Here is a 19225-nt window from a genome sequence, read left to right as displayed (position 1 = left end):
CCATTGCCCAGTGCCTCTCTACCTTAGCAGAAATCTCACTGTGGGACACCTGATTCTCAGTCTAATGATGTGTTCACTTAACTAATAATTCCTATCCTCATTAAAGACTATTTGAATTTCAAACCATGATGCTATATGCTTAAAAATGGTTTGAAGTCTTGGATCATGTCTTAAGTTTAAAGATGACATATTAATGCATGTAGTTATAGAGAGAGCAGGAAGGCACATGAACAAATATTTGATTGGCAGCAGGAGAAACAAAATTGTCCCATAAAATTCCAAATTTTATCCCTTCAGTGAGTTGGGACTCTTAGAGAAAACTGTAACTTAAATATATTTACTTAAAATCAGGAATATTTCCAATTTTATTATGTACAATTTAGGAAACATCTATCCAGTGATATATTGGATGTTAACCTAGCTCTTGTAGAGATCATCTAGTTGGGTCTTGTTTTTTTAAAAAATGCAACTTAATATCCTATGCCTTTTAATTGAAGTGTATAATCCATTTACATTTAATATAATTAATACTGTTGGATTTAGGTCTGTATTTTGATATTCTTTTCCATTTGTCCTATCCTCCTTTCTTCCTTTTCTGCCTTCTTTTGAGTGAATCAAATATATTTGAGTATTCCATTTAGATTCCTTTATTTTTAGATATGTCTTTGTATTTTGCTACTGGTTGCTTTACAGATTACAATATGTATCATAACTCATCAGAGTCTATTTACAGTTAGTATTGTACCACTTCATTCAAAGTATAATAATTTACAATGGTGTACAGCAGGTCCTCAAATAACATTGTTTCATTACATGTCATTTTGTTATACCACTGATGAGAAAAACATAGACTCCTCACCACGGCCACTGTCTGTGTGGAGTATGCATGATCTCCTCATGTCTGCAAAGGATGTCTTTGGATACACTGGTTTCCTCCCACATCCCAAAGATGTGCACGTTAGGTTAACTGACATGTCTAAATGGTCCCAGTCTGAGTGAGTATGGGTGTGTCTGTGAGTGAGTGTGTCCTGTGACAGAATGGCATCCTGTCCAGGTCTGGTTCCTGTCTTAAGCCCTGAACTGCTGGGATAGGCTCCAGCCACCCATGACTCTGAACTAGAGTAAGCAGGCAGAAAATGAAGGAAAAAATACAAATTATTATAAAATAAAAATTTACATGAGAACCATACAAATGCACAACCATAAACAATGTGGTACAAAAGTGCTCAGCAAGTTGCCACATTTGTGATTGTTTTTGAAATGCATGGTGATAGGAGGTGCTCCTTACAATTTTAACTTTGCAAACATTTATTCCTAGATTCAAACCACCATGAGTATGACCACTGTCACTCACTGATTCACCAAAGATTACATCAATATTTGACTTGCTTTTATTAATTGTTCTTAAATGTATGTATAGCTCACACTTATTCCAGTGTTTAATATTAGAGGTGTTTGGGGTCTTTAATGAGAAGTTTAGTGATGTTTTTGTTACCAGAAATAATCTGTAGGAACATAATTCCTGTTTATATCAACTGGCCTTTGGTAAAATTAGTTTCCTTATATGTTGTTTCACTTAGATTCCAAGAACCCATTGAGGTTAAGTGAAGACTTAACTGTAATTTCATTTATGCCACCCTATTCTTTGTTCTAGTACTGTCATGTATTTTACATTTATGCAGATTAGATTATAAATGTTATAATGTTACAATTTTTCTTTAAAAACAACCAGTTGTCTTTTAAGAGAAGAAAAAGTAGCCTCTTATATTTATCCAAATATTTGCTATGTGTAGTGTTCTTATTTCCTTTTTATAGAGTAAAATTTATTTTTGATGCTGCTTCCCTTCAGCCAGAAAAACTTCCTTTAATATTTCTTGTAGTACAAGTCTGTTAGTGATAAATTATTTTGGCTTTTTTCATCTGAAAATGTCTGTTTTAACAGTTTTATTTTCTTTCAACACTTTAAGATGCCATTATATTGTCTTCTGCCCTTTATTTATTTATTTTTGACGAGAAGTAAGCTGCTATTTGTGTTATTGTTCTCCTGTATATAATATGCCCTTTTTTGCTAGCTGATTTAAAGATTTTTTTCTTTATCATTAGTTTCTACCAATTTTATTATTTTTTTCTAGGTGGAGTTTTCTTTGGGTCTGTTTGTTGTCTGCTGAAATTTTGGATTTCTAAATTAATATTTTTTCACCTTTATTTGTTTAAATATATATTTTTCTGCCCCATTCTCTATCTCCTCTTCTTCTGAGACTCTAGTTACATGTGTGTTAGACCACTTGATATTGTCCTATGGATCACTGAGATGCTTTTTATTGTTTTAAAACTTGTTTTCTTTGTATCCTTCAGATTTGATAATTTTTATTGGTGTCTTTAATTTTATTTAAACTTTTTTCTCTGCTTCCAATATTCTGTTATGTAATTTTCTTTTAATTTCTGATATTTTGTTAACAGATTTATAATTTCCATTTCATTCTTTTTTTAATAGTATCCATTTCTTTGTGGTATTTCACATCTATTCCATCCTCATGACAACTTTTAAGTTTTTAAACAATAGTTATAATAGCCACTGCAAAGTCCTTGTCTACTAATTCCAACATTTAGTCTTCCAATTCTGCATAGTTTGAACTGGGATGTGCCTCTAGGGACAAAACTATGTAAATGTGGCTCTCATCCCTCCATGTTCTCTGAAGTCTGTGATCAACTTTGATTGCTCTTTTGTACCTTATAATAGCAGCTTCTTTTGGTAGTTTGTCTAAAGGTTATTACCGTATCTGCAGGAAGATTTGTCAGATATAAGCTTCTCTGCCATTATGAGGAATATAATTCTAAATTGAGTTTTATATTAGAAATTAAGACAGCATCCAAATAAGTCATTGATAGAGGTATTAGCAATCTTGATATTAGAAATGATTTTGCTCAACAAAAATCAAAGAAACCCCATCTCTGAGTCAACATTTGATATTAAAATAGCAAGTTAAATAGAAGAAGGGACTTCAAGATGGCTGACTAGAGGCATCTGCTACTTGCCTCCTCCACAAAGAAGAACCAAAATAATGAGTAGATAATCACATTTCTAAAGATCACCTAAGAACATTGGAATTCAACAGAGAAGTGACAGTAGACATCCAAGGCAAGGAAGGAGAGGGAAGTGAGGTAGTCAACTCAGGACAGGATCAGCTGGGAGTCTGCAGAGGCTCCTCAATGTGAGGAAAGAGTGAGTGATCCCCAGTGGTCTATATTCCCACTGCAGGCTTCTGCAATCCTAGCTATGAGAGAGCCTCTCAACTCATGAGGGCCCTGAGACTAACATAGTGATCTACCTAGAGACTGCATGACAGGACTGCTTCAGAGAGGAGTCCCACAAATGACTCAAGTCCTGCATCCTGCCCTGGGCCTCAGTAGCCCCTGTATCTTCATATCCATGGAGCCCCACTGACATATCTTGCTTGCAACCAGGTCTTGCTGCTAGCTGCTGTCACTATGGCTGAAGTGCAAGCTACTGGCAGAACCCTCCCACTCCTAGTAACATGGCTGCTTGAAAAGCATCCTGAGGATAGGCTATCCTCCTTAAATCTGCCACCAAGGGCCCAAATATGCATGTCCCCTAGCTATACATTTAAGACTGCAGCCACTGAAGGCAACCCTGCACTTCACAGAAGCAGAGTTGCAGCATAGCCGTAGCTTCCCCCTACTTGAGCGTTCAGCCAGAAGCCTGGTGATCACCCCACCCCTGCCTTACCACAGCCAGCACCTGTGTGCACCTCTGAGGGGCCTGAGGACAGGTCTGCTTGGCCCAGCTCCTATTCCCCAGTGCCCAGGCACACCGTTCAGGAGCCTGGGATTTCCTTTCCCATCCACCACCACTGGTATGTGACGACTCCTCCAGGGGAGCGGGGGTTGGGGGGATAGAGAACAGACCCACCCAGCCTGCTACTAGTATCATAGCTGGCACTCACTCTTGTATATCACCTTCAGGCCTGGGGACTGGCTCACCTAGCCTATCATTGCCACTGTCAACACCACTTGGAAGCCAGAAAATTGTCCCACTATTGCTACTGTCATTGCCCACACTACACCCATTGCCCAGAGGCCCAAGGACCCACCCACTAGCCTGACCCACCGCTGCCACTACTGGCACCAAAGTAGGCAGCCTGGAGGCCCAAGAATTGGCTCGCCTAGATCTGCTAAAAGCAATGCCTGTGTATACTTCCCTGAGAAGCCAAGGACAGGCATGCTTGGCATGCTGCTGCCACCATTGGGGTCCAATGGCTAGTCCACATGATGTTCCTGTCTGAAGCAAAACTTCACCACACACTCCATTAATAATTATATCCTAATCCACTGAGGGAATTACAGATACTCTTGACACTGTTTATAGCCAACGAAATCATAAGGAGACTGCACTATTGCACACACCCTAATTCAAAGCCAAAGTACCCTACCCAAACAATGCCATAGAGACATCTTCAGGAAAAAGTCCTCTGCTATAAAAGCAAATTCAAAGAATTGGAAGAAGTGACCATTACACCAGATGTACAGATATCAACATGAGGACACAGGAAACATGAAAAAGGGAAAAAAACCAAGACCCTTCCAGAGAACACAATAATTCTCCAGCAAAAGATTCCAATGAAAAAGAAATTCAGGAAATCTCAGATAAATAATTTGAAATGAATCCAAATAATATTTAAAAAGCTCAGTGAGGCACAAAAGAACTCAGAAAAGCAATACAAAGAAATCAGAAAATTCAGGACATGAATGAGAAATTTACTAAACATATAGATATCATAAAAAAGAACTAAACATAAAATCTGTAATGGAAGAATTTATTGAATGAAATACAAAATACATATGAAAGCTTGTTAATAATAGACTAAAGTAGAAGAAATAATTTCAGAACTTGAAAAAGGGTCTTTAAAAATCACCTAGTCAGACAAAAATAAAGAAAAAAGAATGATGGGACATATGGAACACTGTAAGGCAACCAAATTATTTGGATTTTTGATGTCCCACAGGGTGAAGAGAAAATAAAAGGGATAGTAAACCTACTTAATGAAATTTAGCTGAAAACTTCCCAAGTCTAGCAAAATTTAGACACCTAGATATAGGAAGTTCAGAGATTTCCAGATAAAATTCAAAATGGTCTTCAGAGCACATTATCATCAAACTATCTAAAGTCAAGGATGAAGAGATAATTCTAAAAATAGCAGGAGAAAAGTATCTGGTTACTTATGAGGAAACCAGACCAATGGTAGATTTCTTAGCAGAAACCTTACAGCTCAGGAGAGAATGAGACTGTATATTCAAAATGCTGGGAAAAAAGGCCTGCCAGCCAAAGACATTACACCCAGCAAAGTTATCCTTCATAAGTGAAGGAGAAATAAAGTATTTTCCATACAAGCAAAAGCTAAAGGAATTCTTCACCACTTGACTGGTCCTACAAGAAAACTTGACCAGGTGTGGTGATGCATGCCTATTGTCACAACTACCAGGGAGGCCAAGCCAGGAGGATCACTTGAGCCCAGGAGTACAAGGCCAGCCTGGGAACATACCAAGACACTTATCTCTTAGAAAACAGAAAGAAAATTTTAAAAGAAAAAACAATGTCTAAGGAAGTCCCACATGTGGAAGCAAAAGATGATATCTATCCTCATGAAAACATACAAAAGTATAAAATGCAATGGTAGAGCAAACACATGAATAAGAAAGAGAACTCAAATGTTACTACAGAAAACCACAATGATAAATAATGAGAGAAAGAAAAGAACAAAATATATACACAACAACCATAAATCGATTAATAAAATGACAGGAATAGCCCTTATGTAGCAATAAAAACTTTGAATGTAAATGAATTAAACTGTCCATTTAAAAGATGTAGAGTGGCTGAATGAATTAAAAAACATGACCCAACTACATACTGCCAACAAGAAACTCATCTCTCCTGTAAAGACACATATAGACTGAAAATAAAGGGATGGAAAAAGATATCCCATGCAAACAGAAACCAAAAATAAGCAGGAATAGCTATTTAAAATCAGACAAGACAGATTTAAAAGTGAAAAACAGTAAAAAGAGACAAAGAAGGTTATTATATAATGATGATAAGATCAACTCAGCAACAGAATATAATTATACTAAACACATATGCACCCAGTACCAGACCATCCAAAAATAGATAGCAAATACTGGATCTAAAGGGAGAGATAAACTCCAACATAATAACAGTTGGGGACTTCAACATTCCATTCTCAGTATTAGATAGATCATCTAGACAGAAAATTAACAAATAACCATTGAGCTTAAGCTGCACATTAGACCAGATGGACCAAACAGCTACATTTCATCCAATAACTACAGAATACACATTCCTCTCATCAGCACATGGAACATTCTCCAAGATAAGCCATATATTAGGACACAAAACAATTCTCCACAGATTTTTAAAAATTGTAATCATATCAAGTATCTTCTCAGACCACAATGGAATAAAACTAGAATTCGGTAAGAAGAGGAACTTTGGAAACTGTACAAATATGGAAATTTTAAAACATGCTCCTAAATGACCACTGGGTCAAGGAAGAAATTAAGGAATAAGTTCAAAAAAAACAGGAAACAAATGAAAATCAAAGCACAACACGTTAACACCGATGGGATATAACCAAAGCAGTGATAAGAAGGAATTTTATAGCAATAAACACCTACATCAAGAAAGTAGGAAGATCCCCAGGAAATTCTAACCCCTATCTCTCACCATAGATGAAAATCAACTCGAAAAGCATTAAACACTTAAATATAAGACCTGCAACTATAACACTTCTAGCAGATAATATAGGGGAAGCACTTCAGCACATTGGTTCAGGTAAGATTTTATGAGTGACTTCAAAACCATAAACAATGAAAACAGAAAATAGACAAATGGAACTTAACTAAACTAAAAAGCTTCTGCAGAAAAAAAATAATGAAGTGATCAGACAACCTTCAGAAAAAGAGAAAACATTTGCAAACTATGCACGCAGTAGGGACTGATATTCAGAATTTACACAGAACTCAGATAACTCAACAATAACAAGGAAAACCCCCAATAATCTCATTAAGTAGTGGGCAAAGGATAGTAATAGATATTTTTCAAAATAAGACATACAAATGGCCAAGCAGCATATACAAAATGCTCAACATCACTAATCATCAGGGAAATGCAAATTAAAACCATGATGACATATCATCTTGTACCAGTCAGAATGGCTATTACTAAAAAGACAAAAAATAACATGACAAGGATATAGAGAAAAGGGAATGCTACTCACTGTTGGTGGGAATGTAAATTAGTACAAGCTGTTTGGAAAACTGTATGGAAATTTATCCAAGAACTGAAAATAGAAGTGCCATTTAATCCAGCAATTCCACTATTGGGTATCTACCCAAGAAAAAATAAATCATTATATCAAAAAGATACCTACACTTCCATGTTTATCACAGTACAAAATTACAATCACAAGAGCAAAGATGTGGAATCACCTAAGTGTCCATCAATGAATGAATGAAGAAAATATAATGTATACACACACTCACACACACACATACACATACACACACAATGGAATACTATACAACCATAAAAAAAGAAATCATGTATTTTGCAGCAACATGGATACAACTGGAGGCCACTGTCTTTTTTATTTTATTTATTTTTTTGAGATGGAGTTTCGCTCTTGTTACCCAGGCTGGAGTGCAAGGGCACGATCTCGGCTCACCGCAACCTCCACCTCCTGGGTTCAGGCAATTCTCCTGCCTCAGCCTCCTGAGTAGCTGGAATTACAGGCATGCGCCACCATGCCCAGCTAATTTTTATATTTTTAGTAGAGACGGGGTTTCACCATGTTGACCAGGGTGGTCTCGATCTCTTGACCTTGTGATCCACCTGCCTCGGCCTCCCAAAGTGCTGGGATTACAGGCTTGAGCCACCGCACCCGGCCCAAGGCCACTGTCTTAAGCGAAACAAATCAGACACAGAAAGACAAATACTGTGTGTTCTCACTTATAAATGGAAGCTAACTAATGTATATACATAGGCTGATAGACAATGGAACCTAGGAAGGGTGGAAGAATGTGAGAAGGTAGATGATGAGAAATTACTTAACAGGTACAATGTACATTATTTGGGTGATGGATACACTAAAAACCCAGACTTCTCCACTTCACAATATATTCATGTAACAAAATTGTACTTGTATCACTTACATTTATAGAAACAAAAAAATAATAAAAGAGATATATGTTTGTTAGCTAACTCTTTTCTGACTGCATAAAAAGTATCATTAACCTGTAATCCCAGCACTTTGGGAGGCTGAGGCGGGTGGATCACGAGTCAAGAGATCAAAACCATCCTGGTCAACATGGTGAAACCCCATCTCTACTAAAAACACAAAAAATTAGCTGGGCATGGTGGCACGTGCCTGTAGTCCCAGCTACTCAGGAGGCTGAGGTGGGAGAATTGCTTGAACCCAGGACTCTGTCTCAAAAAAAAAATAGTATCATTAAAGCATCTTCCCACTGCCATCTGTCTATTTCTGCCATCTGCCATCTGCCATTCTACATCAGGGTCTGTTACAAAGACCAAACAGCTGTGGAAGGTCTTTTTCAAAGGCTTGGTGAGACAACAAACCAGAGTCTGAGGAGCCATTCTTAGCAATGGGAAACATACACAGAATGTGTGGTAATGAGAGATCCAAACACTTAGTGCTCCAGGAGCTTTGGGTTTGTTTGTCACACACACCAATTTAGAGGAGGTGGATGCAGCCATGAATCAAGGCCACATAAAGTAGATGGAAGACTTGTGGAAATGAAGGGAGTTGTCTCAAGAAAAGATTCCCAAAGACCAGGTGCCCACTTAACTGTGAGAAAAATATTTGTTGGTGCTATTAAAGAAGACATTGAAAAACATTACCTTAGAGATTATTTTGAACAGTATGAGAAAATTAAAATGACTGAAATCATGACTATCTGAGGTGGCAAGAAAAAGGTCTTTGCTTTTGTAATCTTTGACAACCATTGCTCTGTGGATAAGACTGTCATTCAGAAACACCATACTGTGAATGGATATAATGGGGAAGTAAGGAAAGCCCTTTTAAAACAAGAGATGGCTCCATGGAGACAAAGAGTCACAGTGGTTCTAGAAACTTTGGTGGTAGCTGTGAAGCTGGTTTTGGAAATAACAATTTTGGTCATGGAGGAAACTTTAACAGTTGTGTTGGCTTTAGTGGCAGCTGTGGTGGTGGTGGACATGGTGGCAGTGGGCATAGTTACAGTAAATTTTATAATGTTGGTGCTTATGAAGGAGGAAGCCCTGGTTACTCTGGAGGAGGAAGCAGAGGCTACAGAAGTGGTGGACAGGGTTATGGAAACCAGGGCAGTGGCTATGGCAGGACTGGCACCCATGACAGCTGTAACAATGGAGGAGGCAAAGGCAGTGTCAATGGTAGTAGTGGAAGCAATTTTGGAGGTGGCAGCTACAATGACTTTAGCAATTATAACAAACAGTCTTCAAATTTTGAATCCATGAGGGAGGAAACTTTGGAGGCAGAAGTTCTAGTTCCCATGGTGGTGGAGGCCAATACTTTGCCAAACTATAAAACCCAGGTGGCTATGGTGTCTTATCTATTATGTCTTATCTAATGAAATAGCAGCAATAGCTATGGCAGTAGCAGAAGATTTTAGTTACTGCCAGAAAACAAAGTTTAGCAGTAGAGGAAAGCTAGAGAAGTGATAAGGAAGCTACAGGTTACAAGAGATTTGTGAACTTGGCCAAGCACAGTTTTAGACAATACTCACGTGTCTCATGTGTATTAGCAAAAAACTTGAGAACTGTAGTTGTGACTAATTGTATAACACCTTAATGTTTCTGTTCTGTGGAAAGTGTAAAGCATTCCAACAAAAGGGGTTTAATGTAGATTTTTTTCTACTCTTGCTGTTGATTGCTAAATGTAATTGTCTGTCTGAACATGATGCTGAATAAATGTCTTTTTAAAAAAGTGAATGGTGACAGAAAAACTGGATATCATATGCAGAAGAATATTCCCCTATTTCTCACCATAGACGAAAATCAACTCAAAATATGTTAAAGACTTAACTGTAAGACCCAAAACTATAAAACTACTAACAGAAAATACAGGGGAATCACTTCGGGACACTGGTCTAGGGAAATACTTTATGCCTAAGACCTGAAAGTATAAGTAACAAAAACAAAAACAGACAAATGAAACTTAAATTAAAAAGCTTCTGCACAGCCAAGGAAACAATCAATAAAGAGAAAATCTGTTTAATGGGAGAAAATATTTGCAAAGTATTCACTTAATCAGAGACTAATATTCAGAATATACAAATAACTCAAAACAGCTCAACAGTAAGAAACCAAACAATCCCATTAAAAAGTGGGCAAAAGACATGAATAAACATTTTTCAAAATAAGACATAGAAATGGTCAACGGGTATATGAAAAATACTCAATATTCCTAATCATGGATATTCAGTTTTCCCAGCATCATTCACTTTTTTAAAAAGACATATTTATTCAGGGAAAAGCAAAATAAAATTTCAATGAGGTACCTTACCCCAGTTAAATTGGCTATTATTAAAAAGGCAAAAAGAATAACATGCTGGTGAGGATATGAAGAAAAGGAATTCTTATACACTGGTGATAGGAATAAAAATTAGTAGAGCTACTACAAAAAACAATACGGAGATTTATTAGAAAAACTCAAAATAGAACTATAATATGATCCAGCAATCCCACTATTGGATATTTTTCTGAAGGAAAAGAAATCAGTGTATCAAAAAGATACCTGTGCCCCATGTTTATAGCAGCACTATTCACAATAGTCTAAATACGGAATCAACCTAAGCATCTATCAACAAATGAATGGATAAAGAAAATATCTTTATTTATCTATATTTACAAAATGCAATGCTGTTTGGCCATAAAAATAACAAATGCATGTCATTTGCAGCAACATGGATAGAACTGGGAGTTACTATGTTAAGTGAAATAAGCACGGCACAGAAAAACAAATATCACATAATCACATGTTCTCACTCGTCTGTGGGAGCTACAGAGGTTGATCTCATGGAGACTGAGGGTTAAATGATAGTTATGAGAAGCTGGGAAGGGTATATGGGGGTTTGGAAGATGGATAGAGTTTGATCAGTGGGTAAAAACATGCAGTTAGATAGAAGAAATAAGTTTCTAATGTTTGATAACAGAATAGGATGATTATAGTTAACAACAATATATTGTACCTTTCAAAACAGAGGAAAGGACTCGAAATATTCCTAACGCATAAAAATGATATATACTTGAGGTGACAGGTACCCTAAATAACCTGACTTGATCATTACACATTCTATGCATGTAACAAAATATCACATGTACCCCATAAATGTGTACAGATATTATGTATCAATTAAAAATAAAGTCACAAATTAATTTTTGATTACATTATTTCCTAGAGAAAATAACTAATTTTGATTATGATAGATGACATTAAGGTCTGAATTTTGGGTCTGCCCTCCTGGTGGCCTATGGAAGAACTGACAAATTATGTGAGTTATGTAAAGTTAATTGTTTCAAAAATAAGATTTCAACTAGGAGAAAGAAGGATTAATACTATTTGACAAAAATACTTTAGTTTCCAAAATCTGACAGATTATAACATGTGATCTATTTTGATGAACACAGTGTATAAAACTATGATGTTTCAGACTGGATTTTTAGGTACAAATGTTCTATATTCATGACTATATTTCCCCGTTTGTGTTCCATTACATTATCAATAATCAACTCAATTTGAGGTATCAGTAAGGATGTAAAACTAGATAAAAACTTTTAATAAGAATTTTGGGAATGTTTAAGAAGCATTGGTAATTTTTAATTTGTTTCTTCTCCAGTTGTTTGTAGAAACCAGAATGACTATCTGACAAAATGCAGGGCTTCATTTTTACCTTCTTTCTATCTTTTTATTGGGATATTTGTGGCTCAGAATTTTTTAAACAGGGAAGAGGTCACATGTATAGTGCATTTTAATAAAATGGGGAGAGTCCAAAATTGACTGTAGAAATTCTTTATTTCAAGGGCTACCTGCAACCTACTCTCCTAAAGTAAGATTTTTTCCCCTGGTTTCTTGGGTCCCTGATGTATTAAAAATGCCCCATCTAGGGCAGTCTCTCTAGGTGATAGCTCATATTCCACGATTTTGAAAAGGGCCAAGACGGTCTTCTATAAAAGATACAAACCTGAGATTTATAAGCTTTTGTCTTCCCTCTCCTCTCACGGACACCTCACTGCACATTTGGCATGCACAGAAAGCTCATGGCCACAGACTGTTATTTCTAGATATAGCAATAATTAGAAATAATTCCAGTTCCAGAAAATTTTATTTAGTAGAGATAATTACAAGATTAGAGAGTCACATTACATAATTATTTTTGACATAGGCTAAAAGCTTTGTCTTTTTCAAGCTCTGCCAGACTTATGGTTCCTTTACCCTGATGTTCCTCTTGTTTTAACTAAACCTTGGTTCAATTTCAAGCATTCTGAACCTGGGAATGGCAGGACTCTACACCTTGGGCTCCCAGTGAGCTCCATAGGCTTTAGGGCAAACCTGGTCTTGCAGACAACTTGATCCACTGAGGTCCCTGAGCTCTGATTGTCCAGAAGTTCTTTGGATCCTCATCTGAGATTACTGGCTGAGGCTGTGACACAATATCTGCACCAAGTTTAAATAAATTGGTTGTCAAAATGTGACATTTTATTGATAAAATTGTATCAGTTCTAAAAAGCCCAGTAAGCAAGCCCCTTTTTGTGCAATTATGACCATCTGAGGAATGTGTGACATGGTCACATTCTCTAGCCTTTCAGCAAGCCTGGAGTTTGTGAATTCTAGATAATATAATCCAACTGACTTCTATATGTGAATTATGAACATTAATACCTAATTACTATTATGTCCTATCTAATGAAGAGTTAGGAGGATGAATTAATAATTCTCACATTTGTTAATCTCTGTCTCATGGAGACTGACTCTGAGTCAATCTCATAGGCATTTCATAGGGTAGGGTGGGTAGAGAATCTCCACTCACAAAATACAAGAGAGGCTAAGCTATGGAGTAAAGCCTAAAGTCAGCAAATGAGACCCATCCTAGGGGATGGGTCAATGGAAGTGTTTGATGGCAAGGAGAGGCTACAGGAAGAAGTTCCAAAGAAAGTTGTTTCTTCAGGTCTAGTGCTGAGTCCTGTCTCAGACCATTGATGAGACATGGAAATCACTAAGTGAGAAGGCTTGCTTACATGGAGAGCAAGATTTAAATAAGTAGACTACAGGTGCCAAAAGTTTGGGTTGGCTATTATATTAAGACATTTGAAATATGCTAAATTAGTTTACCTTTGAACTTAGCTGGCACCATTTTGTCCTTGGCTAAGGTTGACCCTACAACATGGAAGGAGATCTGAACAGTGCTGTGATGATCTCAGTGGCTTCAGTGTCTGCCAGTAGCCACACTGCACAATTTTAGCAAAATCATTGTCATCATGATCATCATCATCATCATCATCACTACCACTATTCAGAAGAGATTAAATATAGTAGAGTCACATAATATGTGCATATTGTGAGTCCAATTCAACTACCCTCATGAAATAAAATAGCATAAACATATTTGGCATGTGTATTCTTTATTATATTCTGGACATCTGCACACATTGCAAAAAGTTATAAGTCCAAAGCTAGGAATACTGTGTTTGATTCTTTTCAAGAGAACATTGGATTATATGTAATCTTATTACAGATCGATTTTAGAGTCAATGTTCTGGATAAGACATGATTCTACTCTATAGGATTCTTTTTTGAGACACAGTCTTGCTCTGTTGCCAGGCAGGAGTGCAATGGCATGATCTTGGCTCACTGCAACCTCTACCTCCCAGGTTCAAGCAATTCTCCTGCCTCAGCCTCCTGAGTAGCTGGGATTACAGGCGAGTGCCACCATGACCAGCTAACTTGTATCTTCTTAGTAGAGACAGGGTTTTACCATGTTGGCCAGGATGGTCTCGCTCTCTTGACCTCATGATCTGCCTGCCTCAGCCTCCCAAAGTGCTGGGATTACAGGCGTGAGCCACTGCACCTGGCCTACTCTATAGGCTTCTTGATAAGCAAATAAAATGTATTCTGTTTGTATTTTGTTTATCTTCACAGATGGATTTACTATATTCATTTATTATAATAGTTATAAAAATAAGTTCTAAAGCAATATCCTAATCAATTATTTATTCTTCACAATTTATTCTTATTCCAAGGAAGCAGAGGGGTTCATTGTTCCTTCTGCCATGAGGTACTGGGAGCCTCGGACAACTTAGGATAGTGTGATGTTTACCTTGGTTGAGAAAAGGTGCCCAGTACAGTCAACAAGGATACCACACACTTGGTTTTCCTTATCGCAGAAGTATTTATCTTGGATTCTAAACTTAATTTTATAAAACAAAAATATATATAAGACAGGAAATGTGTTAGATAGTGAGAGTGGGTGAAACTTTTATTGGTTTTCTAAAAAGAGACTGAGAGAAGTTAGTACAAAGGAGCTAGCTGACTAGACAGAATAAGCATGAATATCATAGAGGGGAGAGAGAGGTCATGAAAAACACTGAAGACTTTGAAAAAGTTGCCTGAATGTCCAGAAAGAGCCTCATCAATAGAATCTTTCATTGTGGAGATAAATTGCTAGGAAAGAATTACAGGCTTTCTCAGCTAGGTTGATGAATGGCATCATCTCAAATTATATAGGCTTTGAAACTGATTACCTTACAGAGCCTAGATATATACTGTCAGGAGCTGTGTCAGGGTCAACCTCCACCACCAACTGGCAATTACCCTGAGGCTTACATGCAAATTTGCCTACAAACCTGTCAGAAATATATGTTTTCAAAAATATATTTAAGAAGATAGGCATAAAATATATCTGAATCAAAATACTGTTTCTACTTCTTTGGAAGACACAGAAGCCTTTAAAAAGATCTGCTTCATCTGCATTGCTCAGGTGGTAGATACTATCATCTCTGTTAAGAGAAAGCTTGATTGCTAAAAGATGTATCTGGAGTCATGAGTCATAGGAACAGAGTCTATTAGAGATTAGATCATATCTGGTACTCTTGGGAAAATGTGAAAGTTCTGGTTATTTTAAAATATATATATATAGGTCTTTCCTGGCTCATTGGTCAGCCTTTCCCAGTATAGGGACACACATTCACACAATTTGTACTGTGCTGTTCTCTCTAGAATGAGAACTAAAAACGTTTAGCTCTACAGGAAAAAATGATATTTTAACTATTCAGAGAAAACTAATGTGAGCAATATAACAAGATGCTTGGTTCTGAGCAAAGTTATACTCCAGGAAGTTGTAAGCTGAAAACATTTACCTATTTTGCTTCTGCAGCCCCAAGAAGATGAACTAAAACAACAATGAAATGCTACGAATCATTAAAAAGACATCATAAATGAAAATAACCACTATCTTGCCAGTTTATTGGACCTAGAAACATCATGTGTTATTCTGGTCATTGCATTTAAAGAAATAAAATCATAATGGGCTTAACGAAGAGCAGAGGTGACTTCCATATACAGAAAGCAGAGAACCTCCCTTTGACCAGAAAAAAGGCCTAGAGGGGGAAAATATTAAAATACATACAGCAGAGAAAGCTGGGACTGGATAAACACAGACTCGCCAGGAGAAAGTCTTATGTGAAGCTTGAAAGTTGCAAATTTAAGACAAATAAAAGGAAAAATTACTTTGTACAGTAGTAAGTACGATATATTGAATATCTGTATTCCCATAAAATTTATATGTTGAAGCCTAAATCCTCAGTGTGATGGAATGTGGAGATGGGGTCTTTTGAGAGATAACTAGGTCATGAGAGATAACTAGGCTGGAGCTCTCATGATGGGATTGGTTCCCCTATAAAAGACAGCGGAGTTAACTCTAGATGGATTAAAGATTTAAACATGAGGCCTAACACCATAAAAACTCTAGAAGAAAACCTAGGTAATACCATTCAGGACATAGGCATGGGCAAAGACTTCATAACTGAAACACCAAAAGGATTGGCAACAAAAGCCAAAATAAACAAATGGGATCTAATTAAACTTAAGAGCTTCTGCACAGCAAAAGAAACTATCATTAGAGTGAACTGGCAACCAACATAATGGGAAAAAATTTTTGCAATCTATCCATCTGACAAGGGGCTAATGTCCAGAATTCACAAGGAACTAAACAAATTTACAAGAAAAAAACAAACAACTCTACCAAAAAGTGGGCAAAGGATATGAACAGACACTTTTCAAAAGAAGACATTTATGTAGCCAACAAACATATGAAAAAAAGCTCATCATCACCAGTCATTAAATATTTTGTGACAGATTTGCTTCAGCTATGGAAAGACTATTTTTTTGTTTGTTTGAAACCAAACTGGGATTTCTAGGTAGAGTTCATAGCTACCTAGCAAAGGAAATAGAGAAATGATCCTTGTGTGCTTTCAGACACAAGAGGTGGCTGAGGCATCTGCTCAACACAGTGCAATGAAGGGTTCTGGAGAAGAAGAGTTGAGGCTCATTCAGGAGACCCTTGTGACCAAGAGATACCAAAGAAACTTTTATTTGGCCACAAACTAAATAGTCACCTGAGCTCTTCCTTCTATAAACTAATTAGAGAAGAAGAGTATGGGGTGACCATGGAGGTCCTCAGAGAACACCAGGGAGCAGCTGATGAGCCAGAAGCGGTGAACAGCCTGGCCATGGAGGAGGGACAGAGCAGGCTTTCATGCCCAGCCCAGGATCCTGCCAGATTCTTTCCAGGACTTTGGTCACAGACAGTATCCCTTAGTTTGCTTCCAACATGACTAGTTTGCTCACAGATAGAATCTACCAGGTTGCTGGCCCCTGTAGCCCCCAGGGACGAATCCCTGATGTCTAGAAAATTGCAGTTCATGAGAAACTGACTTGAATCTTGGTGGGTAGAGATCACCTCTTTGTTTCAGTTTTGGCAAAGAACGACGTCTGATAGGAAATTGTACTTTGAGGGTGGCAGAAAACTCACTAAATATCCTACCTCCCATCCTTGGAAGAAGTAGTAGACTTTGTTAGGGGGTGGGGTGTAAAGAGAGCATTCGATTAAATTTAGTGTAGATTTGTGCTCCCTGCCATCTAATTTTAAATTTCCCAGCTCCTAGATTTTTCTAGAAGGTACTTTACAAACTAGTTCTTGGCCTATTAGTGGGTTCTGAAATCAATTTAGTGGAGCATGACCAATAATGTTCTTTCGTTTTAAATATTCTATTATTAAAGATGTCAAATATATAAAATGTTAGAATAGTGCAACTAACTCCCACATGCCTATCACCCAGTTTGATATGATGATCAACTCATGGCCAATCTTGTTTCAGCTAGTTATCTGTCTCAATTATTTTGAAGCAAGCTCCAGACCTCGTATCATTTCATCTGCAAATATTTTGGTATGTATCACTAAAAGATGATTGGTACCATTTTGAAATGACATACATAGAACAGAAAATATCAGGGTGAAGGTTGAGTAATATTAAACTTTTGCTTCAGATGTGTGTGCGTACACATATGTGTACTTGGCTGAGGTGTAATATATTTTCCTTACAACAAGTCATAAAAGAGAAGTGTGAAAGTCACTTTTCAAGGAGAAACTCTAGAGAACCTTGTCCTCACCAGCAACCTCAGCAGTGTCCTTAACCCCCCAAGACCTATGTCAGAGCAGAGCGTGGCTGAACCCAATAGGAGGACAGGGTTGGGGGAAGTATGCTGGGGTGTCTGGAAGGTGACCTGGACAGTATGATGTCTTCATTTCAGAGAACAGTAAAGTTTTCTCTAGGGAGAATTTGTGACTGGTAAAAGAAACAGAATAGTATAACAAATGTTTGCAGACTCCCTCTTTCTTTCTAAGGAGGTCTTAGAGCCTGGCTTTGTGTTGCTGCTTGGAATAAAAAATGAATTGAAGGAGGCCTAGAAAAGCTAATTGCGTCTCCTTAGAGAAGACCTGAGCAGAAGTGGGGAGGGGAGAGGGAAACAGCCAACACTGGAGGAGTTTAGCAAGAAAGGGTGGGGAAAGGAGCCAGGAGAGATTTCTGAGTGACTGCCGTGGAGACGGGCATGGATGGCTGGAGAAGGATTTGAGAACAATTTGCAATGAGTCATGCAGTGTCTCTTGCTTTAGGCCTGTTTTAAAAATCTAGTAGAATTTTAAGATCCTTTTCAGTGCCCTTTGAATGTTTCCAGTAAACCATCCAGACGAAGAGGAGGCTCGGGTTGGGTGGGTCAGAGTGAAATGGGGCAGGCAAGTTAGGAGGTTTGAAATTTCAGCAATTCAGTGATAGGATGGTGGCTTGGACCAGGGTAGAGATGCTAAAGCTGAAGGGAAGTGGGTGGATTCAGGATATGTTTTGAAGGCAGAGTCAATAGGACTGCCTACTAGATTGGATGTGGCGGTAAGGGAAAGAAAGAAATCAAGGATAACCTATCTATTTTAGAAACACAATTGGTGAAGAGGCCATTTATGGGGGTAGAAAAGAATGTGAGGCGGGGTAGGCTACAGGTGAAACATCTAGAGTTCTATTTGGGTCATGCTAAGTTTGAGATGCCTACTCAGATATCTAAGTTGAGGGGTCAAGTGAAAGGCTGAATACATAAAAATCTGTGGTTCTGCAGATAGATCAAGGCTGGAGATAAGGATTCCTGGGCCATTAGCCCAAAGATGGTATTCAAGCTGGGATCCTGGTTGAGATCATCTGGAGCATGTTTGCTTTTTGATGAAAGAGATAGAAAAGTCATTGTTAAGGGGATGGGATCCAGAGCTCAAGTACATGGGGCAATCTCTGGAGACAGTTCATCCAGAGAAACAAAAGAAAAGGTAAATAATTTTACATAGATGCTAGTAGGTTAAGAGTCTACATTTTAGGTTGATGGAGATCTTTTCTGATTATTTCTAAAGTCTCAATAAAAAATGAGAAAAGTCACCTGCTTAGAGTGAGCACAGGGTAAGAGGGATTAGAAGTTGAAATGATCAATCAATTTTTCAATGTCTTTCTAAAAGACTGTTAACCCCATAAAAGTAGTAGAGTTGGGTCTGTCTTGTTCATTCTTGTTCCTAGTGCCTT

General features: G+C 37.6%; 1 long non-coding RNA gene across 1 annotated transcript in view; it reads right to left on the bottom strand.

The window, feature by feature from the left end:
• Window positions 1-12425: 12425 nt before the first annotated feature.
• Window positions 12426-19225, bottom strand: part of LOC144579901 (uncharacterized) — a 44379-nt gene continuing 37579 nt past the window's right edge. Inside the window, exon 4 of the long non-coding RNA XR_013528543.1 lies at window positions 12426-12770. This is a non-coding gene — a long non-coding RNA (uncharacterized LOC144579901). The remainder of the gene's footprint in view (window positions 12771-19225) is intronic.

The sequence above is a fragment of the Callithrix jacchus genome, chromosome 17 (genome assembly GCF_049354715.1).
Source record: "Callithrix jacchus isolate 240 chromosome 17, calJac240_pri, whole genome shotgun sequence".
NCBI classification, from domain to species: Eukaryota; Metazoa; Chordata; class Mammalia; order Primates; family Cebidae; genus Callithrix; species Callithrix jacchus.
This window is presented reverse-complemented; position numbering and strand designations above follow the sequence as displayed.